This window comes from Lissotriton helveticus, chromosome 9 (assembly GCF_964261635.1).
Source record: "Lissotriton helveticus chromosome 9, aLisHel1.1, whole genome shotgun sequence".
NCBI lineage: Eukaryota > Metazoa > Chordata > Amphibia > Caudata > Salamandridae > Lissotriton > Lissotriton helveticus.
The window spans coordinates 567,150,827-567,178,437 of NC_136070.1; positions in this window are offsets into that span (position 1 = coordinate 567,150,827).

The window sequence follows — 27,611 nt, forward strand, 5'->3', positions numbered from 1 at the left end:
ACACCATTCACACAAATATACAAAAACACTTGAATGAAAAGAAATGTACATACCGACCTGCAAAAACACATGCATTGAACAAGCACACACACAGAACCATAGTCTTGCTAGACGAGAATACCCAGACATACAGTTACACTAACAAGCACACAGGTAAGCACGTCTACAAAACAAAAACAGATGCATACATGATTGCACACACACGCACAACTCGGAGAGAATCACGATGGCCATTAGCACACATAGGTAGACACAGACATACTTGCACAGGTACACACATCCACAGGCAGAAACACAAAGATACACACAACAAACGTTCTGATACACATACCCCAAATAGCCCCTTCCACACAGAGATACCCATAGACATGCACCTTTCCACTTATACTAGTCATGCACAAAACAAGCACACACCTTGAAGCTGCTGGACGTTACAGCGCAAGAACTCATCTTAATATTGCCGTCAGTATATTTTAATTTGCTAGTAAATCAGATTAATACATTCTCTGTGCTAAATCGGAGCTACGTCTTTATCTCTTGTGTTGATTGTAGGCTAGATTTGCGTGATTAGTGATTTGGAGTATCTTAGTGGTGGGTGACCTCTTCAAAGAAACCAGGGCACTTTCCCTACAATACCTATGTATTGAAGCAATGAAAAATGAAGGCGACTGGAGGGGAACGGTGGGGTGGTGCTGGGAGTGCCTTGATCCTGAATAAAAATACAGTAAACAGCGCTGCTTCGGCATCCTCGTGAAACAGACTACAATATGAGGGGTTCAAAGCACTGATGGGGACAGTATGATTTGTGGACAGAGCAAACAGACGTGAGGAAGGAGGTGGGCGAAAAGATTTCAAATGGGCACCCATGCTTCCTTGCCCTTTCCTTCGTAAATAAATACTTAAATATAAAAGAGAAGCTGTGAAACAAAAGGCATGTATAAAAGATTTATAATAGAAAATAGCTTCGGCTCACCGTGCCTACTCTTGTTGCTGTGGAGCTATGTAACTGGTTGCAGTCTGTCTCTGAGCAAGAAGTTTATAGAGTGCAGTCTGTCTTCGATACAAAGCAATAGGGAAAGATTTGGCTGCGGCTTCCGATGCTGCTCTAACAGAATGTGCTATGTTTATCGCCGTGAAGCTGTGAACGCCGCAGTACAGTCCTATGGGAAAATGGCAGAGGCCCCAAAACAGCTGCTGTTGCCCAGACTCTCGTCCCATCTGCTGAGCCAGGACAGCACTCACCAATAAAAAGAAACACTGCTTGCCCTGGAGTGTGATGAACTGAAGGATTGAGCTATGCGCGGTTGAAGATAGACTTGGTTAGGAGCAGCACATCACCGATTGTACTATGCAAACATTAAAAAAAGCATTGGCCACGCGCGCCTCGAGCTCAGTATAGAGGGGGGTAGTGGAGGCCAGCAGAATGATGCGATCTGTGGTGGGGGAGGGAATTGAAGCACGGAGAGAGGCACGCAAGGCTTAATGAGCCTTGACAAACCCACATGGCGGCTGCGCCCGTGAACGCAAGCCTAAGGCCAGCAAAAGCCTCTGGTAGCGCTTTGAAAACCCCCTTACTAAAAGTCAAGCAAGCAGCGCATGCGATGCTCTAGGCTCGACCTTAAAAAGGAGTATCTGTAGGACTTAGTGGCGTTAATTTGCAGTCCTGACAGTTGATCAACCTGAAAGAACAATTGGGCCAGGTCCACTGTATTCACCCGGAGATCAGATACAGGAGCATATATTGTCAGCGTATAGAGGCACCAAATGCACAACCCGACCCAGTAGGATCCCAGCATGACCATTATGTGGCGGATGTGTTGTGCGAGTGGCTCCACTGCCAACACAAAAAGAAGCGGGGAAAGGGGCACCAGTCAGGTACCGCAGATTATATAAGATTGGGAAATATGTTGACCAGTTGTGGCTTTGGCTGTAGGTAAGGAAAATAGCAATTGTATCCATTTGATATATGCTGGGGGAATACCATAACGCGCCAAGGCCACAAGTATATAATCCCAGCCCAGTGTGTCAAAGGTCGGCTGGATATCTATAGAGAGGCAACTGGCATATGGATAATAATTATGGCCACATCCATTATCCCAAACAAACGCTGTATATTCACGGAGGTTTTGTGGCGAGGCAGGAAATCACTTTGATCTGTGTGTATCAGTCGTGGTTTGAGTGGGAGTAATCAGCGGGCCAGAATTTTACTGAGAATTTTATATTCGATAAAAAGGATCGATAGTGGTCTATATGAGGTCAATTCAGTAAGTGGGTTATCAGGCTTTAAAAGGGACGTCACCAGTACCTCCCTGGTGGTGGGGGGTAATGCTCCCTCCACAAGGGATGAATTGCAAAGTTTTTCAAGTTGTGGCACCAATTGTATGGCAAAGCTGGAATAAAACTCTATCTGGAGGCCCGCTGAGCCCAGCATTTTGTTACGAGCCAAGTCCTTGACGACCCCCCATATCTCGTTAATCGTAATAGGGGTCACCAGTTCCTCTCTATCAGTGGCTCGCACCGTAGGCAGTGTCGCACAATGCAAAAAGTCTGAGAGCTCATCTGGGTCATGGGATGGCAGCGCAGAGTATAATTCTGCTTACCAGTTGCGTAACGCTGTATTAATCTCAACTGGCATTGTCACCAATCCCCGTGTGAATGTAGCAAGGGACAAGATGGGTGTAGGGGATGGGTCTGGTCTAATTAAGCGAGCCAGTATGGTGCACGACCGGTCAGCCTCCATGTGTGTATAGGCCCTCTAGTCAATCAGACATAGGCGCTATAAAAGCTCAGCACGTGAAATTCTGGCCTCTCGCAATTCCATAGCCTTTTCCTCGCTATCATGTGCTGCTACTTCCAGGGGGCCCAGCCTATCCTCCAGGTTCACTCAGCCTCTTGTGACCTTGTGTCTAGCACCCAGCACTGCGCCAAGTGAGGCGCCATGTACTACCATATTAAAAACATCCCACTCCATTAAAGGTAAGGAAGCAGTGTCCGCGGGGGTGTGAACGATACAGGTCTGTGTCCAGTACAGCACTGAAGTCCCCTTTGAGAAGACAGGGATAGGGAGACCAATCTGCTAGTGTGGCAGACAAGTGAGTGCTTATATATATCCTATGACTATCTGCTCCCCATCTAGCAAACCCCTGAGTAAGACAGAGACCCTGGGTGTCGATCTTTGATTCAAGTACTCCAAATGGGACCCCACCCCCAACCAAACAGCCGCATATCCTCCAGAGAATGCGGAGTAGGTGTAATCAATAAATATAATTGCCCTCTCCATCTTTTACTAAGTTTGTTAGCCTAGGAGGACACCAGATGCGTTTCTTGCAGAAACACTATCTGTGCACAGCATCTGTGCAACTGAGAGAGTATTCTGTGCCTCTAATGGCTTGACCCATACTCTGCACATTACAAGTAATAAGGTTATAATCTTAGGTCACCGTCGACATGACAAGAACATTGTATATACACTACCCCGTAGCATACCAGACTCCCGACCCCTATAGGTTAAAGGAATGACCACCCTAAAACAGTAAAAACAGTCACACAATACTCAGTCCAGCAATTCTTTGTTGTCTGACCAAACCTGAAAACAATTAAGAGCAGTATAAACTGTGAAATAGTATGTGCATGTGCCACAGTGGCGGGCAGCCTCTACCCCACTAAGGGGATTAGGTGGGCTTAGAGCGCTTATGGAAAAGCCCATGCCAACCAGACAGGACTCAAACAAGTGCAGCAACCAGGTGCAATGCTGCAGCTTAAACACAAATGCTGATCTGGAGGAACAAACATGGTGTAATGTGACCTAATAATACCAGGGGAAGAGTCATACATAGTATAGGCAACGTCCGTGTGTCAATGCCCCTTGTACCTACGGAACAGATCCTAGAGGCACGACCACATCGACAACAGTTGGTTGGGGTAACGTTTTTGAAATTGGTGCCCCCAGCGGTCACCCCAAAAGATCATTGCTCTGCTGTAGGGTGATTGAGGGGAACAGTGCCATACTTCCAGTTGAATCGGAGTCTGAAGCATTGTTCTGGAAGGAGCTGGAGCTGATAAGCGTCCGGGTAGAGCTCAGTTCAGATGCAGAGCGGAGTGACTCCTTTTGGCGCTCCAGAGCCTGTTGCGGCGAAGGCGCTCCCTGACGTTTTCATGAGTGGCGAGTCCCCTCCTAAGTCTCCAAGGGGCTCGTTGCAATCTCGGTGGTATCGCAGTTCGGGGTTCCAGTTCAGCAGTCTGTAAAATGCTGTTCCAGCCACTCCCGGGGTATCAAAGAAATGGTATCGCTCATCATGAATTATTTTAAATTTAGCCGGGAAGAGAAGGGCGCAGGTGAGGCCGGCCATGGGCAGATGGCTTTTTACTTGCTAGAAGGAGGCATGCTTGCGCTGCACAGTCATTGTGTAGTCCGGAAATATGGAGACCCTTGAATCATTGACTAGTAGAGGAACCTTTCAGCGAGCCGCTTGCAGTAGCACGTCACAGTCTCTGAAATTGAAGATTTTAGCTACTGTAGGCCGTGCATTTGCACCGGGAATGGGCTGCTTGGAGGGGACCCAGTGCACTCTCTCCACGGTGAACAGGCTAGAGAGACTAGTGTGGGCCACCTTCCTTCTGAGTAAGTCCTCAATGTACTGTGTTGTACAGGGGCCCTCCGCTCCCTCAGGGAAGCCATGATACGTATATTATTATTATGGCTGGACCTTCCCTCAACATCCTCTGCACGTGCTTGGAGATGCTCCACCTGTTGGCGCAGTTGCAGAATCTGTACATTGTGACCCTTTGAACACGGACCAAAAGCGCTCCGCGCCGATTCGTTAGCTTCTACTTGGTCCATTAACTTGCAGTGGTCGTCCTTCAGTAGGCTGATATCCGTTGTGATCACCCCCATTTGCTGCGCAATGGCTGCCCTGGACTCCGAAATCTCCTGAAGTATTAAATCTAATTTGTCCACAGAAGAGGTTGGCGATGCACTGCCCCCATTCAGTGTGAGTTGGTAAGCCCTCGGATGGTGAGGAGTGGGAGCGGATATGGTACACCAGGTGACAGCCAAGCCTGGCCAGCAAGTGATGGGATCTGTCACTCTGAACGCAAGGATGCGGGGCAGGGAATATATAGGTTACATCGTTTTTAGGCGTTCCGTAGACGCGATTTAAGTCTATTCACGGACCTCCTGATGAGTAGTCTTTTTTTTTTAAAATATTTTTATTGTCACAGGATTCCATAAAAAACAAACATAATACATAAATACAGTTGCATTTTCAAGTATTTTTCGAAAACATAAATTTACATTGCTTGTAGTAAAGGATTAGGGTAATGTGATGCAGAAGAGAAAGAAAGAAAAAGAAAAAGGAGGTAGAGCAAAAGTTAAATTATACAGCTTCTGGACGGCCCTAGTAATAAAAGAGCCATTTCACAAACACAGATAATGGTGGTTTGATTGTTTCTCACAAATATCTGCGTATATGTACACTAACCCCCAATTTTTATACCTCAAAGAATTGCTTCCAGATTTTTTCCTTTCTAACTAAAGATTTTGGTCCTCTATATTTTGCGAGTGTAAGTTCCATGGTTCTGATTTCTATAACCAATGTTAGCCACTCAGCAACAGTTGGAGCGTTCTTAGATATCCAAGCTCTTGCTATAATTAATCTTGCACAGGCTAATAAGATTGTTATGAGATCTTGATTGGGACAGTGAGTCTCATAAATGTCAAGTAAAACCAATTGGGGGGATAAATCCGGTAACTTAATCTGACTGTCTTGAAGGTGTTTTATAATTCCCATCCAGTAGCTAGAGTATGCCGGGCAAGAGTAGAGCATATGTTCAATATCAGCAGCATATGTGTTACACTTCACACATTTTGTTTTTTCTGATGTTTGGTTCCCTTGAGCCCAAGCCGATATTCTCTCTGGAGTGTAATATAATTCTGAAATAGTCCTGTATGATTGCAGTCTTAAGTTAGAGGAATGAACAACATCATTTATATGAGTTAAGGCTTTACTGATCTGTTCTGAGTTTATGTCCCGATTTAGCCGGCGAGACCATTTAGTAGCTATATTGGTAGTATTTTCAATTTTATCCTTGGTTAAAAGTTGATATCCCAACTTTATAAGTGATTTAATTTTATCGGAATATATACACTCTATAATTTCAGACTGAGTAATTAATGTTAATCTCATTTTATTGAAAAAGAAGTCTCTCAGTTGGCGATATCGATAGTGCATATCGTTTGTCACACCATATAATATTTTCAAGGTGTCGAAATCTAACATACCATTATTTCCAAATATGTCGCCTAGTGTATTAAGACCACAATTAATCCAACGATACCCAGTCCCATCCGAGAAAATTCCAGGAAGACCCGGGTTGTCCCATAGTCTGAGTTCCGAATTATAAAATGAAATCTGACTGATGTACATAATCTTCTTCCAAATATTTATAACATGCTTAGCAGTCTTAAATTTCACCCGTTTGTGGTAATTAGGGTCATGTATGCGAAGCAAAAATTGGTTTGAGTCAGTACCTAGCAAGTATTGATAAAAGAATATGCAAGACTCTTTCTTTAATAAGCTCCGAATTCGAAAGAAAAAGGTTGCCAAAAAATATAATTTAAAATCCGGAAAAACAAGTCCCCCTTTTGAGATTGATATTTTCAAAAATTTTATAGCCCTGCGTGCCTTTTTGTATCCCCAGATAAAGCTGCAACAAACAGAGTCTAGTTTTTAAAAAAAAGATTGATTCGGTTGTAGTGGAATGGCTCTAAACAAATAGAGTAGCTTAGGGAGTATTTTCATTTTAATCAAATTTACCCGGCCTATTAGACTAAGAGGGATTTTGTGCCATTTTTTAAGAGTTGTGGAGGTTTCTTTTAGAAAATTATCATAGTTTGTTTCCAATATTTTCCCTACTTTAGCCAATAACTTGATACCTAAATAAGTAGCTTCTCTGCAAGTGTCATAGATATGTATATCAGGAGTGTAGTTAGCTATAATTTGAGTTTTACTCACGTTCAATTTGTAACCTGAGATTTGGCCATATTTTTGTGCCTCGTTAATAATTTCTGGCATAGCTCTGTTAAAGTCGCTCGTATAAATAGCTATGTCATCAGCATAAGCCGTTAATTTCAAAACAGTTCCTCCATGACTCACTGGGATAATGTTTACTTGGTCATTTAAAGCATTTAAAAAAGGTTCTAAGGATAGGGCAAAAAGTAAGGGGGAAAGAGGGCAGCCCTGTCTCGTACCTCTTAGTATTTTAAAATTTGCTGATTCTTTATCTCCATAACTAATCAAAGCTAATGGTTCGTCATAGAGGGACATAACCCAATCCAAATAATAACCGGAAAGCCCCAATTTCCTTAAAACTTCCCACAGATAATCCCACCCCACTCGGTCAAAAGCCTTTTCTGCGTCTAACAGAATCATACCGAGTGGGGTGTGTGTACCTTCAGCAACATCAAAGGCGATTATTGAAGTGTTAACGTGTGTAGTGGTATCCCTTCCCATAACAAAGCTGTGCTGTTGTAAGTTAACAATAGAAGGCATACTAGGGGCCAGCCGATTTGCCAGTATCTTAGAAAAGATTTTAGCATCAGTGTTAAGTAAAGAAATCGGTCGATAAGACCCACATTCTTTTTCCGGTTTCCCTTTTTTCAAAAAAAATATTATTTTCGCTATTTTCCATGAAGGAGGTGCCTTTTTGGATAAGCGGATTGAGTTTATCACTTTCTCTAAAAGAGGTAGTAATTCTTGTGCGCAAAGTTTGTAAAGTTCACCTGGTAGGCAGTCTTCTCCGACCGCTTTCCCTGATGGTAGGTTATCTATGGCCCGTTTTATTTCGTCTAGTGTTATTACAGAATTGAGTTGTTCAATTGTTTCTACACTGAGTGTTTGAGATGCAGTTATGTATTTTTCTAAATATTGTGTTATGGCTGATTTTGCAGGTAATGTCTCTGGAGTGTACAATTGTTGGTAAAATTTAACAAACTGGTTTAATATTTGATCCGTTCTATCGTATGTGTTTAAGTCGTTCCCTACTATTTCTTTGATTTTTGTTTTAGCTTTCCTATCCGCGGTTTTAAAGGCCAGTAATTTCCCAATGCGATCGCCGCCCTCATATTGTCTGAATTTATATTTTTGTAGTTGTGAAGTGTATCTTTCTCTTAGTGTTTTTAATAAGCCTGCTTGTGATTTCGCCAGCTTTAGCCTAATACTCTCAGTGTTATTCTTTGCATATTTCGTTGCCTCTGCCAAGGCTATTTCCAGATTTCGAATCTCATCTATTATTTGTTTCTTCTCATGGCGAATCTCAGCGTTTTGCCTAAATATATATTGTTGGCCGAAGCCTCTGATACTGCATTTACATGAATCCCATACCATGTTGATATCAGCAGTATTAATATTAATTGAAATAAACTCCTGAATATGTTGCTTGAGTAAAGTTGAAAATCTTGTATCTGTCAATAGATGTCTCGGGAAAGTGAATTTTCGAGTTTCTTTAATTTGGTCGGGAAACATAACCTCAAGTAATAGTGGGTTGTGATCAGAGGTAATTTTAGGGCAGATATTAATCAAGCAATTATCTAAAATTTGTTCTGAGGCCCAAATCATGTCAATTCTTGAGCAAGATCTATGCGGTACAGAATAATATGTATACCCTGCCTGAAGAGGATATTTTGATCTCCATATGTCTCTGACATTGTTCAATCTGGCTAATTCCAAGATAGCAGTTCTAACTTTATTCATTCTTTTGTGTTTACTTTGTCCGGTGGAATCAATTTTATAATTGATAGTACAATTAAAGTCCCCAGCTATTACTAGTTCTCCTTCCCAATCCAATAAGTATAAACTTAGTTCTTCATAAACTCTAGGGTCATCAATATTTGGACCATATATTGCACATAGTACTATCTTAAAATTATCACATTGCATCTGTGCAATTGCCCACCTCCCACGAACATCTGAAGCAGTTTTTATTGTTACGAATCTGGCACCTCGTTGTATTAAAATAGCTACCCCTCTTATGGTCTCATCTAAAGTAGAGCATACCACCAAATTATAATTCAAATGTGAAAGCAGCTTACGGTCTTGATATTTAATATGTGTCTCTGATAGCAGAACTATATTCGGATTGTACATCTTAATCTCCTCCTTTACTAAGTTTCTCTTATTTTTACTGTTCAGTCCGTCCACATTCCAACTTAGTATTCTTAATTTAGACATGTTACTATCCTGTTGGTTATCCAGTACAAATTTCTCCCAACTACCTTTTCCCTTTTCATATAAATTCCATTTTTTTTACTGAATTTAAAGAAGCAATCGAATCCTGTGATCCATTTTTTACACACGTTTTTTCCCCCCCCCCACCCCTGACCCAGGCGGTCAGACCCTCCCCTGCAAGGACCCCAGCATTGCCCTCGCACCCACCCGTCCCTTAGGGGGGAGCACCCCTCTATCTAGTGCTGGCGCTGAAAAGGCAGCGGAGAGAGAAAGCTAACATGATAAACTGCTCATGCTCATGCCACAATCACATTACTCCTTGTTTGCTCGTTCGTTTTATCTACAACAGTTTAGCCAAGATGCTATTTAATTTTCATTCTGTTTTTCTCTTTCATTATCCCTAGAATATTTTTCCAGGGCTTGTTCAGCATCTTCTACATCTGTAAAAAAAAACACCTTGCCATTTCGTATAACCTTAAGGCGAGCAGGTTCTTGGAGATAGGCCATGCAACCCAAATTTTTGAAAGGATCTATCAGCTTCCTAAGCTCCCAACGTTTGTCCATGGTGCCCTTACTAAGATCCGATTTCACAAAAAACGTTAAATTATCAACAGACACGGGATTGTTCGGTCTTGCTTTCAATGATACAGCTTGCCGCAAAAGAAAATTACCAAAATAAATCAGAAACGGTCTAGGGAATTTACTATTAGTGTTTTTTTGTATCAGAGGCAGTCTATGGACTCTCTGCAACTGTGAGTCCCAATCCCAGTCCGCAAGATCAGAAAAGGATCTCTGTAAAAGTTTCACCACAAATGTCCTAGGGTCGGACCCCTCCATCCCTTCCGGTATACCAAATAGGCGAAGGTTTTGCCTTCGAGCGCGATTTTCCAAATCCTCCACCTTGGCCTCAAGCTTAGTAACTCTTAGAGTATTTTGTTTTGCAGTTGCTGAGGTCTTATTAACATCTCCTTCTACTTCTACAATCCGTTGTTTAATATCCTCGATCTCTTTAGTCGCGCCTCCCAGGCCTTGGCAGATGGTACTCATTGTTTCTTGCATCTTGGTGTTGTCTTCTCTGAGTTGCAGATACTGTTGTTGAATCTCCGCTCTTTGCTCTAGGAGAGTCTGCATTATTGATTCCATGAACATCCTTGTAGGATCTGGAGTCTCATAGGTATTCGGAAGACTAGAAAGAATGGAAGGGTTAATGGAGTTAATGGAGTCATGAGATTCCTGTGGTACCATTGATTGAAGACATATTTCAGATAGCACTCCAGAGTCTGTTGGTGTATCTTGGGTCTTACTAAGAGAATCGTCTGATCTCACCTCTATGTCTTTTTCTCCATTACTATTGGCAGTATTCTCGATAACGTTTTCAGTAATCGGTATCTGCGTTTTTTTCAGTTTAGATATTATAGTCTGACTTTCCTCATTTAGTTGAACTGAACTGATGATAACATGATCAGGATCTTGGTCACTTAGTTCGAGTGTCTCAATATTATGTTCGGCGGGAGTTGAAACGGTGTTGTCAGTTAGAGTAGGCGGGGGAGTTGTACCTGTTGTGAGTACCCCAGATGCAAGCACTGAGTCGGTCATAGCTGAGACGGAATGTAGCGGGGACTCTTGGTTAATAGAGGCATCGTCTTGAGTATGTTCGCTAGTAATGTCTGCAAATTTGTTTTTGCCAGCCCTCTGAGTATTGAGGACCTCGTCTAGGCTGGCGCCTGACAATCTTAGAGCCATACTCTTGACTCCCCCCTTCGCCTCAATCCATCTTCTCAGGGGGCTATCGCCAATTAGGCGGCTTTTCTTATTACCGAGGGCTTCCTTGTTGACTGTCTTAAGTACAGCATTTTTTTGTTTAGTTTTGACTTTCATCTTAATTTTCTTGATGGTGGTTTTTATAATTGCTGGGTTCTTAAGTGCTCCTTCAACTCCCTCATCTTCTGTCAACTCCTCGTACTCTAGATTCGAGTCATCATCAGCTACAGCCGTGCAATCCAACATTGTACTCTCGCCGTTTCCTTTCTCCCTGATTTCAGTTATTTCGACTGGGTCATTATAAGTATTATCGGTAGCGGAGATAGACTGCACCACCCTGTTTTTAAGATTATCATGGGATTGCACTTTAGTTTTTACTTTCTCAGAATCTTCTACCATTTCTGTTATTTGCAGGGTTAAGCTTCCAATGTTAGAGGTATTCGCTCTGCTTGCTACCTGTGTCTTCGAAACAGCTTCTGACATATCTACACATGAGACATTAACAGTGGCAGAAAGCTCTTTATCAATTTCTGTATCCGTATCCGAGTTTACCACCATTGTTGAATTAGATCTATTATTTTCTAATTCTTCATCTTCTTTCTCAGTGTTATTCAGTTTTTGTTTTGGAGTTTGGAGCGCCGTTACACGCACTAAGTTCGGCTCAGGTTCAGCCCTAACAAAAGTGCCTGCCCCTTCCCCTTGTATCTTCCCCTCGGTCTCATTAGCCAGTTTACCGTTTTTCTCTTTTACTTTCGACCCCCCGCATTTGTCCACACCGTTGTTTTCCTGAGCGAGCTGTGTCTCTTTACTGCTGCTAGGCCCCCCCACAACCACTGTCCCAACAATCCCTGTAATTGCAGCCATTTTACTTGCGTTTGGTTGTCTGCCTGCTGGGGCTGGGGCGGTCTTCTTGCTCCGTGTGGTCCTCTGCCGTCCGGACATCGATTTCCCTGATGCCTCCGCCTCCACTCACTGTGGCTGCCGCTGTGTACCTGTGGTGATTGTTTCCTGAAACAGGTGCGCAATCTGCGGAGGTGAACCAGCTCCGCCTCTCCCTCTCCCTCTGCCTCCCGGCGTGCTGACCGGTCGAGCTGCCGCGTAGAACCAAACACGGGAGGTACGGGAGGTGTTATTGCCTAACTGAAGAAGTGCCCTTAACATCGAGCTTCTTTGTTCTTTCCAGCCGGAGGATTAAACGCGCGTAATCCCTTGTTATTGTGCTTATCTCCGTTTCTCCGCTTCTCTGCTTTTCTCTGCTTCCGTATATCTGTGGCTTTTCTCCGATCACCCCAATCTCACTGCTCGCTACTCGAAACAGAATCTCGGCGAGCAGAGCAGAATCATGTAGCGTCCTCACTCGGCGGTGTCAGCCCGCCATCTTGACTCCTCCCCCGACATACATGCTCTGATGAGTAGTCAAACAATGATGTAGAACAAAGCTCAATGGCTAAGTGGTTCCCTAGAGAACGGCAGTGTGTGCTCCAGGAAGGAGGGCAGTGATGTACGATCTAGGTAACGGTTCAATAGTTGAAAGACAACATGTGCACCACCTCACCAGAATCCACGGCCGCTCCCCCAGTGATCGACAATGACAGTTTCAGCACCTGACAGCAATTAGGGAGTCTATATATCAGTGGTACATTAAGGCTTGCAAGTAGAAGCAGGGGGAACACATCTCATGGATAGATCTAGTTGCTAGAGTTGTGCACCACCACACTCCCCCTCCGGACTCCCCTCAGAAGATCACCAGGAGAAGGAAGCAGTCACTTACGGGGAGTGCAAAGGGCCTAAGGTGCGCCCCACCCCATCCTCTGGAGCAACAGGAGCCCGCAGCCAACCCCACTGGGTCACTCTTCAATTCTGCTACAAGGCCGCTGTGGAGCAGGGCAGTCCAGCAACCAGTGGGCTGAAATCCACCCAGATCCACCCAAGGCAGTAGGAGCGAGGAAGGGCCTCTATGGGCATCAGATGCGCATCAACCATGTGAGAGTTACTACATGTGCCCGGGCAGCACCACAGGGGATCAAGCCTGCTCCAAATTGCCTCCAGAAAGGCAATACACAGGCCCCAGCATCACATACTTGCAGGCAGTCTTCAAGTGCAGTGGAAAGTAGGGGGTGGAAAGGCCTCTGATCCCTCTGCCACCCCACCTTCCACCAACAGTAAGCACTGACACGCCCGGGCCTCACAACCGGCCGACCACAGACAGCGCAGCCAAGGCACACCCGGGCCGCAGCACAATGGGGCAAGCGTGCCAATAATCCCCCGGTGCAGCCCAGCACAGCATGAGCAGCGGTGGTCCCAGTTTCTAGTCGGCAGGACTTCAGGTATGAAGAGGAGGGAGAGCCCAAGTTACAGTCACAGCCCCTAACCAGCAGGCGCGCCTCTGCGATCGGGCCTCACAGGTACCCAGGCCACATCATGCGCAGCCACGCCACATCACATATAGGCCGCAGCACAGAGGGGACACGCTCGCCAACAGCCAGTGTAACTCACTGGCTCCAGCACCGCTGCCGCCGAGTCTTTGTCCTCCACCTCCTCCAACAATGAGGGCGATGCAGACCGGCTGCCGATACATGGGCTCCCAGCCTGAGTGGGACGGCCTTTCCCAGGGAAGCATGCTCCCGTCCGCCATGTTGTGTGCTCCGGGAGGTCAGGAGCACATGCTGTACTGGCCACTAATCAGACACCAGGCCCACAACAAATGCAGCAGCCCACATCCTGGCAGCGTCCTGGGGCCAGCCGCTGGTCAGATGCTGCAGAGAGAGTAGCAGGGATGTAGAAAGGATACTATTCCCTGGGTCCAGGAGTGTTCGGTTTGAGGTTCTAATAGTGGGCTGCTTGCCACGCCCTCCACCATCCACTGCCTCATCAGTGCAGAATAGTACTTTTTAGCTCTTGCACCTAGCGGTGGTGTGTAGCACTGCTCGCAAAGCGAGAGACATTTAGTAGCTGAAAAACGGGGTTTCAGCACTGAACTAGGAATCGCACAGGCGTGTGCTTTTCCTTTTGTGCGACGCGATTGGCCTTTGCGCGCATCTTTTTAGAAAAGACTGCACTCAGTAGGCCAAAGGTGGGCGCATTGCTCCGCCCATGGCCTATTGGTGTCTATTACGTGCACCAAAGGCCATGTGGTTTTAATTCTCGTGCCCAGACACGGGCGGGATAATTTAAAGCACATGTCTTGCTGTGGCGCGCGCACCACTTGTGTGATTGTTCTGTTTTTGGACCCATTTCCCAGGAAAACAAGTCGGGCCGGCCTCTTCTCCCTCGCCACCAGGCTGTTTTGTTACTTTGTTGCCACACATCGTATTGAGTGAAGGCGGATTCTGTAAGGTATTTCGGACAGTGGTTTAGTAGTACATCAAGAAGAGGTGCTTTATTTATTTTACCACATTGTTTTCTGGTGAATCAGTCATACAAACAAAATCCCCGCTCTGACAAATTTACAGGCACTGCCCAAGTAGACATGTTCCCATTGGGCTCACCCAAAGTGTTGGAGCTACGTTTGGACAGGTGGACCGAGCCACTTACGGTCCTCAACGCATCGACTGCTCGCAGCGGAGAGCTTGTGTCTCTTCTGTTGAGCGCTCTACCAGTCTGCACGTTGAAACCTAGTGCAGATGTCCCTCAGGGCGTATGTGCAAGGAACTCCTCCCTTAGCTTCTATGTTCTTTTTAAGATCACTAGTTTGTTTGTGGGTACCTAGCACCATATTAATAATTAGAAGAATCGATTTGACTCTTTATTCTGCTTGCAGCCTGGCCAACAACACCTGGGCGTGGTGAGCAGAGATATCTCCCAGGGTCAGCAGGCAGTGCCAGGCCTGCAGAGGGAGGCACTTCCTCCTCAGAGTCTAATCAGGTGACTGTGCGAAGGTGAAAGTTTGCTCACGTTCTTGGCTTTGGGAGCGCTCAGGTACCCATGTCTTAAGCTTTTCTGGTTACTCTGTTCGGTTTGCTCAGTTCAGAATGTTTGTGCGTGAGCTGCGCCAGAGAGTTTAGGAAAACAGCGTTTTGGTAGTTCGTTCCCTGGGACGGAAGGGCACCTGCACCCTGCTCGTGGAAGTTTACCATGCAGGGTACAGCGTTCAATATTCATTTGATTGTGACCGATAAAGACTGCATAGCATTTATCTTTATGGGCAACCAGCCAGGCTCATAGCAGCCTCCGCTGACCCAGAGCCTCTGTGGGGCTGCACTCCTGAAATGATTTAGGCCTTCGGGTGTACAAGGCTCTCTCTCCTGGCCCGCTGGCTCTATGTTTGCAAGTGGCAGACACAGGATTCCCGTTCTCACTGGTGCTCCTGATAACTCCTCAGGCGTGGTCTGCAGGGCTGCAGCTGCAGTGAATCGTCGAACCAGTGTCTTTTTGAAAAGCCCCACAACTGTCTCCTCTAAGCTCAGAGGCTCCACTGCTGCTCTCAAAAGAGCTGCCAAGCAGGGGGGAGGAACAGCCATGTTTTTTTTTTAATTTCAAGAAATTTTTATTGAATATTTCAGTACAACAAATAATACCTTGAGAAAACATTGCATGTGCTGGTGAGGGTACATCTGAGCAGGGGTAATGACATATTGTTGAATACGATAGACCAAGCATTAGCACAGATAATCCAGAAGGACATTGTTACATACAGATGTGACCGGACATTTGCTTCTATCTCAACAAATTCAAGAGGCCTCATTAAGATGGAGGCCAAGAGGAAGAGTGAGAGAGAATAGGCCTATATAAGAGGAGGTTGGGAAGAAGGGGAGAGAAGAAAGAGGAAAAGGGGGTGCGCCACCATGGGATCAACACTTCCGACCAGTCTAGTGTTACCCGGTTGTGTATGTCCTGATCGGTTGAGACGAGGCGCTCCTGAAGAGCTACCACGAAAGCCAATAGCTAAGTGAAGGTAGGAACTCACGTTTGGAGTACCCCTACATCTCCCCCAACCCCGAGGCGGCCGGTATGAGCAACATGGTGGCCTCGCGTTAACAAAGAACAAGTGTCCTAAAGTGGAGTGGCAGCATATAGTGCAGCCCTGATGAAACTGCCTAAAAGTATATGGCAGTGAAACATGTCGGCACTGGCATTAGGTAATGGTATGCATGAATAGCTACCAGCCTTTTTAGTGGTACAGCATACACATTTTTTCCCTATGAATAAAGTTGGTTAAGGGAATTAGATGCTGTGTTTTATGCACTTATTTATGTTGTGTGTTTGTCACTAGCAGATGCTCACTGCGTTCCACTGTTTGTTACACGTTTTGGTTGTTTGTTTTTGGACACTATTTTCTCTCTTTCTTTGAGAATCAAGTGACTACCGATGATGAGACAGGGGCTTGTCTGGAAATTACATACCAGTTACCCCGTTGGTGGTGTTTCCGTGAGGTGTCACTTGGTTTTCACACATTTTTTCTAAGGAGAATTTGATCCAACACCGTGTGGGTGGATCTTTGTCATCGACCTAGGTGGGTCAGACAAATTGTTGTTCGGTGTCTCTGCCAAGGAAATTTGGGTTGTTCATGAATTTGGGCGCAGTGCAGTGAAATTAGCCCCACACATCTTGTAGGGTTCTGGAGTAGTTATCAGTACACATAGACTGTTCTATCTCCCTAGTAACTGACCTCTGTTGACATCCAGGGATAGGGTCTTTTGTTTGTTCTAAAATCGGTTGAGAAGGACACCAAGGGTTACGGGTGGTCAATGGAAGTGACTATTCATGGAGGTTTAGGAGTGTCAAAATAGATATCAAGCGAGTTCCACATTTTCCTTCATGGGGGTCGCCATGGTGTGGTCTGGAGCGTGAGGTTGTCTGCCCCTCGGAGGTTAATCACCCAGTTAAGCCAACAGGCATAGCTCGCTTTTTTGGTATCTTTCCAGTTATTTAGGACAACCTTTTTTTTTTGAAAATCTGTTTATTAGCATAGCAATTGGGGCAGTTACATACATATTCGGGCGCAGCAGTAAACAGAATGTCACATGTATATGCTTGCTCAGTACTCACAGGTACTTAGTATCATTGATTTGTCGTTTTCGTCCGGAACCATGGTAACTTAACAATCCCATAACATTCCCATACCCTCCCCCACCCTCTAGAATCCCTCCCGACACTCTTCCAATGTGCGTATAAATGTGATATTTACATCTGGGTCACTCATTACTCCGCAATTTCAGTTTTGTCCATACACATGGGCAGGCTGGGATAGAATTGTCAATGGTATGGGGTTCTCCGTACCTCAGCACAGCGCACCTCATACCGTGATGATATTCGGAATGTCTAGAAGGGCTGGACACATTCATCCTGTATGTAGTGAGTTATCTGTATCCCCATCATCCCCAGCCTCGAAGGTTCCCAGTACGGTGAACCAGTCCAGGGAAATCAGTGTTTTCCTGAGGCCTCTGCGTTCCTCACGCTGCAGCGCTTCGCCTTCTGCCTTGCCCCATCTTATTACCTCTGCCTTCCATAAATCCGGGTCAGGTGGTTTGAGAGACTTCCATCTCATCGTGATTGCTCGCTTCGCTAGTAACAGGGCCAAGTCTGTGAAACGTGTCGCTACGGTTCTCGTGCGAGTTGACGGTCCCAGCCCCAATAGTGTATATTCTAGGGTGAGTGATCTGGACAGGGCGCCAGCTCTCTCAAGCGAGTCAGCGATGGCGGTCCAGTAATAACCCAACTTGGGACATTGCCAAAGCATATGTATTAGCGACGCGTCGTTAGCGTCGCACCGGGGGCAGGTACCACTCGTATCGGGGAACATCATGCGTATGCGATGTGGGGTCAGGTAGGCTCTATGTAGTAACATCAGCTGAATAAACTTAAATTTGGGGTTCCTAGCTACCTTCTTGGGAAACTGGAGAATGCGTTCCCATTCTTTGTCCCTCAGTGGCCTACCAACATCTCCCTCCCATGCTGTCCTGAGTGGTGATAGAGGGACCGCCCTCCCCGTGGTGATACTAGCAGTGAGCCATTTGGTCAGATGGCTACCCGTGCCCATGAGGTAGTGCATTGTTATCAGGGGGTTTATAGCTGGCTCTTGTCCTTCAGGTGCCCACTTGTGCATTACATAGTGACGAAGGCCTGCGTGTAAAAGGAAGGAGCCCCTAGGAACGCCATGCGCAGCCTGGAAATCTTCAAAGGACAGTAGGCGCCCCTCTGCGAACAGGTCGCCCACATGTGACACACCTGCGTCCTGCCAAGTCAGTAGTGTGTTCTTCATGAGTGTTCCCGAGCCCAGCGGTATACCCAAAAGCGGGATTGTGGGGGCATAAGAGGTCGTGGGGGAAGTGTATTTCAATGCCTTCCGCCAATATGCCACCGCCAGCCGGAGGAGCGGTGAGGCATCTCTCGGCAGTTCCGATCGGGGTAGAAGCAACTTGTGAATGTCCCCTCTTTCATGTTCCCTCTCTGACATGTCGATCTCGTGTAGGTTGCGGCCTGCCACCCAGTAGGCCAGCCATTGTAGCTAGCACGCATAGTTGTATGCCCTAAAGTCCGGTAGGCCCATACCACCAGAGCCTGAGGGGAGCTGTAGTTTAGTGAGGCCTATGCGTCTGCGCCCATGTCCCCATATAAGTTCCGTGAGTAGTGTGTCGAGATGTTTAAATGTCGCTGTTGGGATCAGGAATGGCAGGTTGGTGAAGTGGTAAACGAGGCGAGGGAGCATTACCATCTTAGAAATGGTCACTCTGCCAGCAACAGAGAGGGGCAGCGTCAGCCAGAATTGAATTTGTGATTTCAATGCTCTCATGGTCCTCCCAAGGTTGCCGTCAATCATCATGCCAGCTTCCCTGTAGATGTGCATCCCAAGATATCGGAAGGTGGTTCCCGCTATCTGGAATTCGTGTGGGGCGAAGGGTAGGGAAGTGGAGGAGCCTGGATGCCTGAAGGTGAATCCATAAGATTTGGGTTCGCTTATGGTAAGGCCCGAGATCGCCCTGAAGTCCTCAAATATTTGGGGTAGAGGGCCCAGATCGCCCCGCAGATCCCGAAGGTATAAAATGATGTCATCAGCATAAGCTGACACAATATGTGCCGTCCCATGCCTCTGAATACCACAGAGGGGGGGCCACTGTCCTAAGTCTGCAGAGTAATGGTTCGAGGGCGAGGATAAATAGGAAAGGGGAGAGAGGGCAGCCCTGTCGGGTGCCCCTCGCTATAGCTATGGGTCCTGAAATGTGCTTGGAAGTGCGTACTCTCGCTGTAGGGAGAGTGTACAGTAGTCTGACCCAGGCGACGAATTCGGGCGGTACCCCGAATTTCAAAAGTGTGGCAAACATGTAGTCCCATCTAAGGGAGTCAAACGCCTGCTTCAGGTCCAGTGATATGCAGCCCTCTGAGCCCGCGCCCATCAGGTTTCCTAGCATCAGCTGGGCCAAGCGTCTAAGATTCATGGCCGTGCTCCGGCCCGGCACAAAACCACATTGGTCCGGGTGGATCAACTGTGGTATGTATTGCACTAGTCTCGTCGCCAGCACTTTGCTCAAGATCTTTGAATCAGTATTAAGGAGGGACAGGGGTCTGTAGTCGACCAGCTGCAACCCGTCTTTGCCTGGTTTTAAGAGGGATGTGATCAACGCCTGCATGGATGATTACGGCAGGGAGGCTGACCGTATAGCTTCCAAATAGACAGCGTGTAAACGTGGGGCTAGGAGATCAATGAACGTTGTATAGAATTCGGCCGGGAGGCCATCGGTTCCGGGGACCTTGTTCCTAGGGAGGGTTCGTATTGCCTGCCTAATTTCCGCTAGTGAGATGTTGCGCTTCAGGTCTTTGCCTTGCCTGTCGGTGAGTTGGGGTAGGTCCAGGTCCCTCATGAAGGCCTCATAGGCGGTCTCTGACAGGGGCGGGGGGGGCTGTATAGCGTGGTATAATAGTCTTTGAATGCCGTATTAATCCCTATTTGGGTGGTGGTCGGATTGCCTGCTTGATCCAATATTTCCAGGATTGGGTGGCAAGGTGGGGAATCACGTAGGAGACGAGCCAGCTCGATCCGCTTGTGTATGCTGCCTATTCATGCATTCTCGATAGTCTAGGAGCCTCAGGTCTTCTAGCAGCTCTGCATGTCTAATGTGAGCCTCCTGTAGTGGTGTGAAATGTGCATTGGTGCCCGCTGCCTCACTCTCCAGGGACGCTAGCGAACCCTCCACCTCCCTCAATAGACTAATTACCTCTTTCTTCCTGCCCACTCGAGCGGCCATCGCCTCTCCCCTGAGACAGACTTTAAATGCGTCCCATTCTATCTGACGGGTGCTGGCTGTATTCGCATTTGTGGAGAAGTAGGTTTCTATAGTGTCGGATAGGGACGATCGGAAGACTGCGTCTTCAAGTAGATCTGGGGGTAGTCTCCAAGTTGGGACGGGGGCCAACAGCTTGCCCCAATGCCAAGTGAGCTCAACGGGGTTGTGGTCGGACAGGGTTTTCCCCATGTGTTGGGTTTGGACAATTGAAGTTGTCAGGGAGCGGGAGCAGAAGACATGGTCGATTCTGGTGTGGAGCTGGTGAGGTGGGGAGAAAAAGGTATATTCCCTCTCCCGTGAGTGTGTGCTGCGCCATGCGTCTGCCAAATCCCAGCCCTCAGCCCATCGTGCTAGAGCGTCTGCCTGCCTCCTGCTCTCAGTGGCCAATAGGGGGGGGTGTGATCTATCCAGTGTAAGATCGAGCACAGTGTTGAAATCCCCCCCCAATGATCCAATGGTGGTCAGCCCAATCAGCAAGTATCCCGTTCAAGGTTAACAAAAACTCCGATTGACCTGTGTTTGGTGAGTACACACAACCAAGTACATTGGCATCCCCATCCAGCAAACCCCGCACAAATACATATCGTCCCTCCTTATCAATCTTTTGTTCTAACATTTTGAAAGGGACAGAGTTGCGAAGCCAGATCGCCGCCCCCCTGGAAAACGCAGAATAGGAGGTAGCGAAAAGCTGCCCTCTCCATTTTGTGCGTATCTTCACGTTTTCAGCATTGTTCAAATGTGTCTCTTGTAGGCAAGCTATCTGTGTCCCTCTGCGGTTGAGTTGAGCTAGAATTCTGTGGCGTTTGTGTACCGAGCCCAGGCCCCGTACATTCCAGGTGCACAAATGATAGACATTAAGAGGTCCCATAACCTTCTGTGTGTGGTGGTAGAGCGGAGCACATGGGTGACCATGTCAGATTCGTCTTGTTACTCGGTGAGAGTGTCTTGTGAACATATATCCCCTTAACTAGAAGGTCCCCAGGCCAACGGGCTCGGGAGCCAAACAAGGGTGCCCAACGTGGGCACAAGTCAGTGAGTTCCATTTTCATAACGGGGGGAGTAGACCAACCGGTGACTGTCACTTGATGGCCTGCTTTGGCATGGTAGCCCTTAACAGGGTGAGCCCTTATGCAACCCACCACTTATGAGGAGGGGGGTCAGTTATACGTTACCACTCGGAGAGGATCGAGCGTGTCGCCAATCAGAACTCCGCCGCCATCTGGGCTGTGATCTTTGGGAACAGTTGTAGGCTGTCCACTGATCCGGAAACCTCGGTGTGGGTGTCAGTGGTGACGGTGAGCCTGTCCCCGGTTGCTCCCGCGTCGTGAGCGGCCAGCGCCTCCTCCGTTAGTCGCATCTGTGGTGACGGATGACCCGCTGTCTGGTCCCCTGGCGGTTGAGTGTTCGTCGGTGCACTTTGTGAGGGGTGCTGTCCGGAGTTGGAAGTGTTGACCCGCCGGTCCGGCGGGTTCCTGCGACTCCCACTGCGGCCATCTGCGAATGGGTCTTGGGAGGCCTGAGGGGTTAGTGTGACTTCCATCCATTCTTCCGCCTCCTCCGGCGAGTCGAAGAAGTGAGATTTGTTGTCATGCAATATCTTGAGTCTTGCAGTGAATAAAAGCTCATATTTCATATCTCTGTCTTTAAGTTTGCGCTTCACTCCCATGAAGGTGGACCTGGCTCTTTGTACCGTGGGCGTGAAATCGGGGTACACCGAGATGTTTTTATCCTCGAAGCGTATTGGTGCCTTCTCTCTGGCCGCTCTAAGAACAGTGTCCCGATCTCTGTAATGGAGTAGGCGTGCGATCAGTGGTCGAGGGGGCGCTCCCGGTTGCGGGGGACGCGAAGGCATCCTGTGCGCTCGTTCCACACTGTATAGGGCTGTAAGATCTTCCTGGCCCACTAGTTTCCGTAGCCAGTCCTCCACGAATTGGGTGGGATTCCTCCCCTCGCTTTTCTCCGGAATACCCAGGATGCGGACGTTATTGCGGCGGGCACATCCTTCCGCGTCGTCCACCCTGTCCCATAACTGTCTAAGCTGTTTCTCTACGGTCTCCAGTTTCGTGGAATGTTCCGTCTGCTGGGGTATGAGGTCACTCAGCGCTATCTTCTGTTCCGAGACCCGCTCCGCCAACTTGTTATGGTCAGCTCGCAGTAGGGATAGGCCAGTCGCCATGCTGTCTATGCGCGATTCTAACGCTTCGCGTGTGGCGCGTATTTCGTTAAGGATGAGATCCAACTTGGCGTCCTGGGATCCCTTCCCGGTCGGCGGGATGATGTCCGCGTTTGAAGAGGCTAGTGGGTCTTCGGAGCCCGTGGACTGCATGTCCGTTGGGGCGCCTAGGTCCTGGTTCCTGCCCCTGTGCTTACCCATTGACCTAGTAAACAGGGCGGCGCTGGAGTAGTCGCGGCCGCCGGCCTCCACCTTCGCACGTGTCCACTCAAGGGTGCCGGGCACTAATAGCGGCGTACCTAGGGTCTACTGGATGGAGGCAGTTGCGGTGAAGACCCTAGTTCAGCCAGGGATGGCGGTGGCCGACTTGTGGAGGGATGGCGTTGGCCGGCTTGTTGCAGCGTTGTCAGAGGGTGGAGCGGCGTTCCGCTGAGGTTCCTGCGAGTTGTTAGTGACTTGGCCCTGCAAGGTGTAAGGGGGAGTCCATAGGCTTCAGGTGATGGCGAGGAGGAATCTCCTTAGTGACCGGGATCGCAATAGGCGCCGGGCTTCTAGTGCGGCGGCAGGGCCCCGCCGCGCGCGACTTCTTCCTCTACTGCGTGCCTGTTTGTCCCAGCTCAGGTACGTGGGGCCACAGGTCTCACCGCAATGTATACGTATAATGGGCGTAGGTGTGCGCCGCCTCGCGGCCTCCCGCTGCGCAATGCCCGCCGTAGCTGGAGCTCGGAGGAAGCAGGTTGCCGTAGTCAGTAACCCGAGGTCCCGGTCTCGGCTCCGGGGTGCAGACAAAATGGCGCCAGTAGGACTGTCTCAATGCCGGGCCGCCCCGCGCCCCTTGGCGCGCCGTGCAGTTGAAGGACGGCGGAGTCCACAGCGCCAACGGCGGATCCCGCGCCCCTCCAGACCCGTCCTCCTCACCGGTGGGGTCGAGGGCGTGGATGCCTCGGTAGGATGCAGTCGGGCAGCGGGCCGGTCCAGAGTCTCCCGCGACCCAAGCGGGTCTCGCAGCAGGGTAAGTCGGCGGGGATTCAGCAGTCCGGGGGGGGGAAGCAGTGAGGCTAGAGGTGGAGCGGGGGACCCCTCGGTGTGCCCCGATGTCTAGGCAGGAATCTTGCCGCACCTCCGGTCTGGAGTCCCGTCCGGAGCGAGTTAGCGACCAGGGGTAGGTCGGGCAGGCCGCTAATCTAGGCCGAGGCCTCACTCTGCTCCTCAGGCCGCAGCAGGCACCACGGCCACGATGCTTCTCCGGTGAGGTCCGGGGGGAGCAGCACTTCACCGCTGCACGCCGCTCACTCCCGGGGGTCTCCGTGCACCGAGTGCAGGTGGGTTGCAGGATAAATCGCTTGTATCTCGGGCTAAGGACGGAGCTCCGGGGCTACACGTCCACCATGATCGGCTCTTGGCCACGCCCCCCATTTAGGACGACCTTAACAGCTGCCATAAGTAGGTCTAGTAGGGCTCTGTCTGGTTCAGAGAGCTGTGTTTCTTTAACGGGGCCAAACACAAGATAAGGGAGTTCCTTGGGAGGTGTAATGTTGAACAGATTGTGGATGAACATGAATACTTTGATTCGTATTGTCTGGGGAAGGAAAAAAACATGGAGGGAAGCGATTACCGTGCTAGTTGGCGATGCAGTACCGAGCCCTGGTAGCACAGCCGGAATATTACTGAAGGCACATATGGACTAATTATCAAATATAGTTCGGCTTTTCTTCCTGCAGTAAACCAATTTTGTGTGCAGCGTGAGGAGCTCGTCCTACTCCTGTTTATCCGGAGATTAAAGATATCCGCGCACGGCAGTGCGCTCTGAGACGAGGCCCGGAAGTCAGCATCCTCCTCGCGGGACCGCACACTTAGGCACTATCCTGGCCAGCATAGACAGGTAACAGAGCCCTATCAGGAAAATCAATACATTCTGTACTTCCAGTTTCAACTATAAACTGAAAGCAACAGAAGCAGAATGAAAACACCTCGAAAAAATCTGAGTGCTGGCTAAACTATTCCTAAACGGTATTTACAAATATAAATAGAGACAGAATTGCTGCATTAAAGAAAAATACATAGTATTTCACACGGACTTTTATTTATGTACCACCTGCAGGCCCTTCCAGAATATCAAAACGAATGCACATGGTCAGTATTTTTTATATGAGAAAGTTGGAAGCCCCAGTTCTATAGTGTGTTCTTAAGGGGACAGAGTGAGGCTCGCTGTAACCAGGGACCCCAAGAAAGGCTTGTCCGTATTAGACACCCGCTAAATTGCTATTAGAAGAAGTTAGAAAGAATTATGTATTGTGACCTTAAAAGATTAAAGCTGTCAGAATATCTTTGTGCCCAAATAACACCCCCATTGATGCTTTAATCCTCGGTATGCACTTAACCTATTGTATTCTGGAAGAAGTTGTCCTGGTTCGCTTCAGTTGACTCAATTGAATTTGTACCCCTTAAAATAATGAGTTGGAAAACAAAAAACCCAGGACAGCAACTACGTGTCTTGAGTGGCTAGGACTGCTTTGGTAATTTAACCTTAAAATGCGAAGGGTTTCCACACTAATACCTTCAATCCCACCCACTTACTTATCTCTCACTTCTACCCAGACAAATATTCCGGGAATGCAATGGGTCTCGAAGGTCCTTCATCAGATGTAGAAGCAGGTTTGGAGATTGGTGCAGCATTTTTTGTTTAATTCAAGTGGTGCTTATCTGGTTTCTAAGCGATACAAAAGGGGATGATGGACGGAGCGTTTGAGCAAATCAAACACTCACCCCCAGTCAACTGATCTGGGTTTAATCCATCACCATTCTTTAGCCCACTCAGCCACCCCATTTCAGACATGGCTGGATGGATTAAACCCAGATCAGTTGACTGGGGGTGAGTGTTTGATTTGTTCAAACGCTCCGTCCATCATCCCCTTTTGTATCGCTTTGTTCGCCCTAAGTGTGGCAGGGTATACTCAGACGTGAGTCCCTTGTTCACTTGGCCACTGGATTCAAGATAGCCTGGCTGATGAGGATTATGAATCCAAAACCAGTCCCAGGATGCTTGTTTCCGGTCCAGGGAAGACATGGCTTGGCAGTTCGGGCTGGACTGTTCCCATAAGGCACAGGGTCAGACTGATTTGCATATAGCCATGTCTGAACTGGGGTGGCTGAGTGAACTAAAGAATGGTGATGGATTAAACCCAGATCAGTTGACTGGGGGTGAGTGTTTGATTTGTTCAAACGCTCCGTCCATCATCCCCTTTTGTATCGCTTTGTTCGCCCTAAGTGTGGCAGGGTATACTCAGACGTGAGTCCCTTGTTCACTTGGCCACTGGATTCAAGATAGCCTGGCTGATGAGGATTATGAATCCGAAACCGGTCCCAGGATGCTTGTTTCCGGTCCAGGGAAAACATGGCTTGGCAGTTCGGGCTGGACTGTTCCCATAAGGCACAGGGTCAGACTGATTTGCATATAGCCATGTCTGAACTGGGGTGGCTAAGTGAACTAAAGAATGGTGATGGATTAAACCCAGATCAGTTGACTGGGGGTGAGTGTTTGATTTGTTCAAACGCTCCGTCCATCATCCCCTTTTGTATCGCTTTGTTCGCCCTAAGTGTGGCAGGGTATACTCAGACGTGAGTTCCCTTGTTCACTTGGCCACTGGCTTCAAGATAGCCTGGCTGATGAGGATTATGAATCCGAAACCGGTCCCAGGATGCTTGTTTCCGGTCCAGGGAAGACATGGCTTGGCAGTTCGGGCTGGACTGTTCCCATAAGGCACAGGGTCAGACTGATTTGCATATAGCCATGTCTGAACTGGGGTGGCTAAGTGAACTAAAGAATGGTGATGGATTAAACCCAGATCAGTTGACTGGGGGTGAGTGTTTGATTTGTTCAAACGCTCCGTCCATCATCCCCTTTTGTATTTTGTATCGCTTTGTTCGCCCTAAGTGTGGCAGGGTATACTCAGACGTGAGTCCCTTGTTCACTTGGCCACTGGATTCAAGATAGCCTGGCTGATGAGGATTATGAATCAGAGACCGGTCCCAGGATGCTTGTTTCCGGTCCAGGGAAGACATGGCTTGGCAGTTCGGGCTGGACTGTTCCCATAAGGCACAGGGTCAGACTGATTTGCATATAGCCATGTCTGAACTGGGGTGGCTGAGTGAACTAAAGAATGGTGATGGATTAAACCCAGATCAGTTGACTGGGGGTGAGTGTTTGATTTGTTCAAACGCTCCGTCTATCATCCCCTTTTGTATCTGGTTTCTAGGCACACTACATTTCGTAGAAGCATAAAGCCCACCGATATGCTTTTTTGTGCTTTTGAGTTACCCAGCTATGAAGCAAAGAAGGCTTTCACAAAAAAGCAAACCTATACTCGCTGCGATTACAAAGCAGTTCTGTTGTCAGTCAGTGTTATTCCAAACAAAAAATACCGCATCTCTCCTCAGCGTTCACTGGCTGGCACCCGTTCAGCAGTTACATAATGAGAGCTGGGATTAATGCTGGTGCGTGCACAGTGTGGCGAATGACGCCAGACCTCCAGCCCAGGTTGGCTGCCCTTTGTTCCTCTCTGGTTTTCTTTGCTGTGCCTTTGTAGCTCTTCTGACCGGGGTGGAGCTCAGTGCGGGAGTTTACTCTTAACAAGCATTTGCAATGCAATAGGTCTCGCATTACTGAAAGTTTGAGCTATTGGCTTTGCAAATAATAATGCAACAACAATAGCTCAAACTTTCAGTAATGCGAGACCTATTGCATTGCAGATGCTTGTTTTATCAAAAGGTCTGACAAGCTTAACATGCACGCTCGCAGTGGTCTCTGGTTTATAGATTTATTGCAGGTCCAATCTAAGAAATGTACTATTTGGGCCAATTTTTAAAAGCCAGTGTTCACCATTACTACCATCCAAATAAGTCATTCTTATATAACCCGGGTTCTCGTTCTTCAGCATGGACCACTCGCAGATGGTGTGCTTAGTGCTGCAGAGGAAGTTTCCAATGCGCAGCTGGTCAGAGAGCACCCTAGCATGTCCGAAAATAATGGCGGGGAAAAACAATCAAAAATGGAGTATATTACAACATCTGGCCTACAACCCAGTGGGCCGGCCCCTTATGTAGAATCAAAACTGTGGAGCATGTAGATTTACACAACTATTTAGCCGACATTCCAGTGGTCCAGCAACAGTACAAAAGGACAATAAAGAACCGAATTATACAGACGGATTAATGGAAGGTTCACTGTTTTAT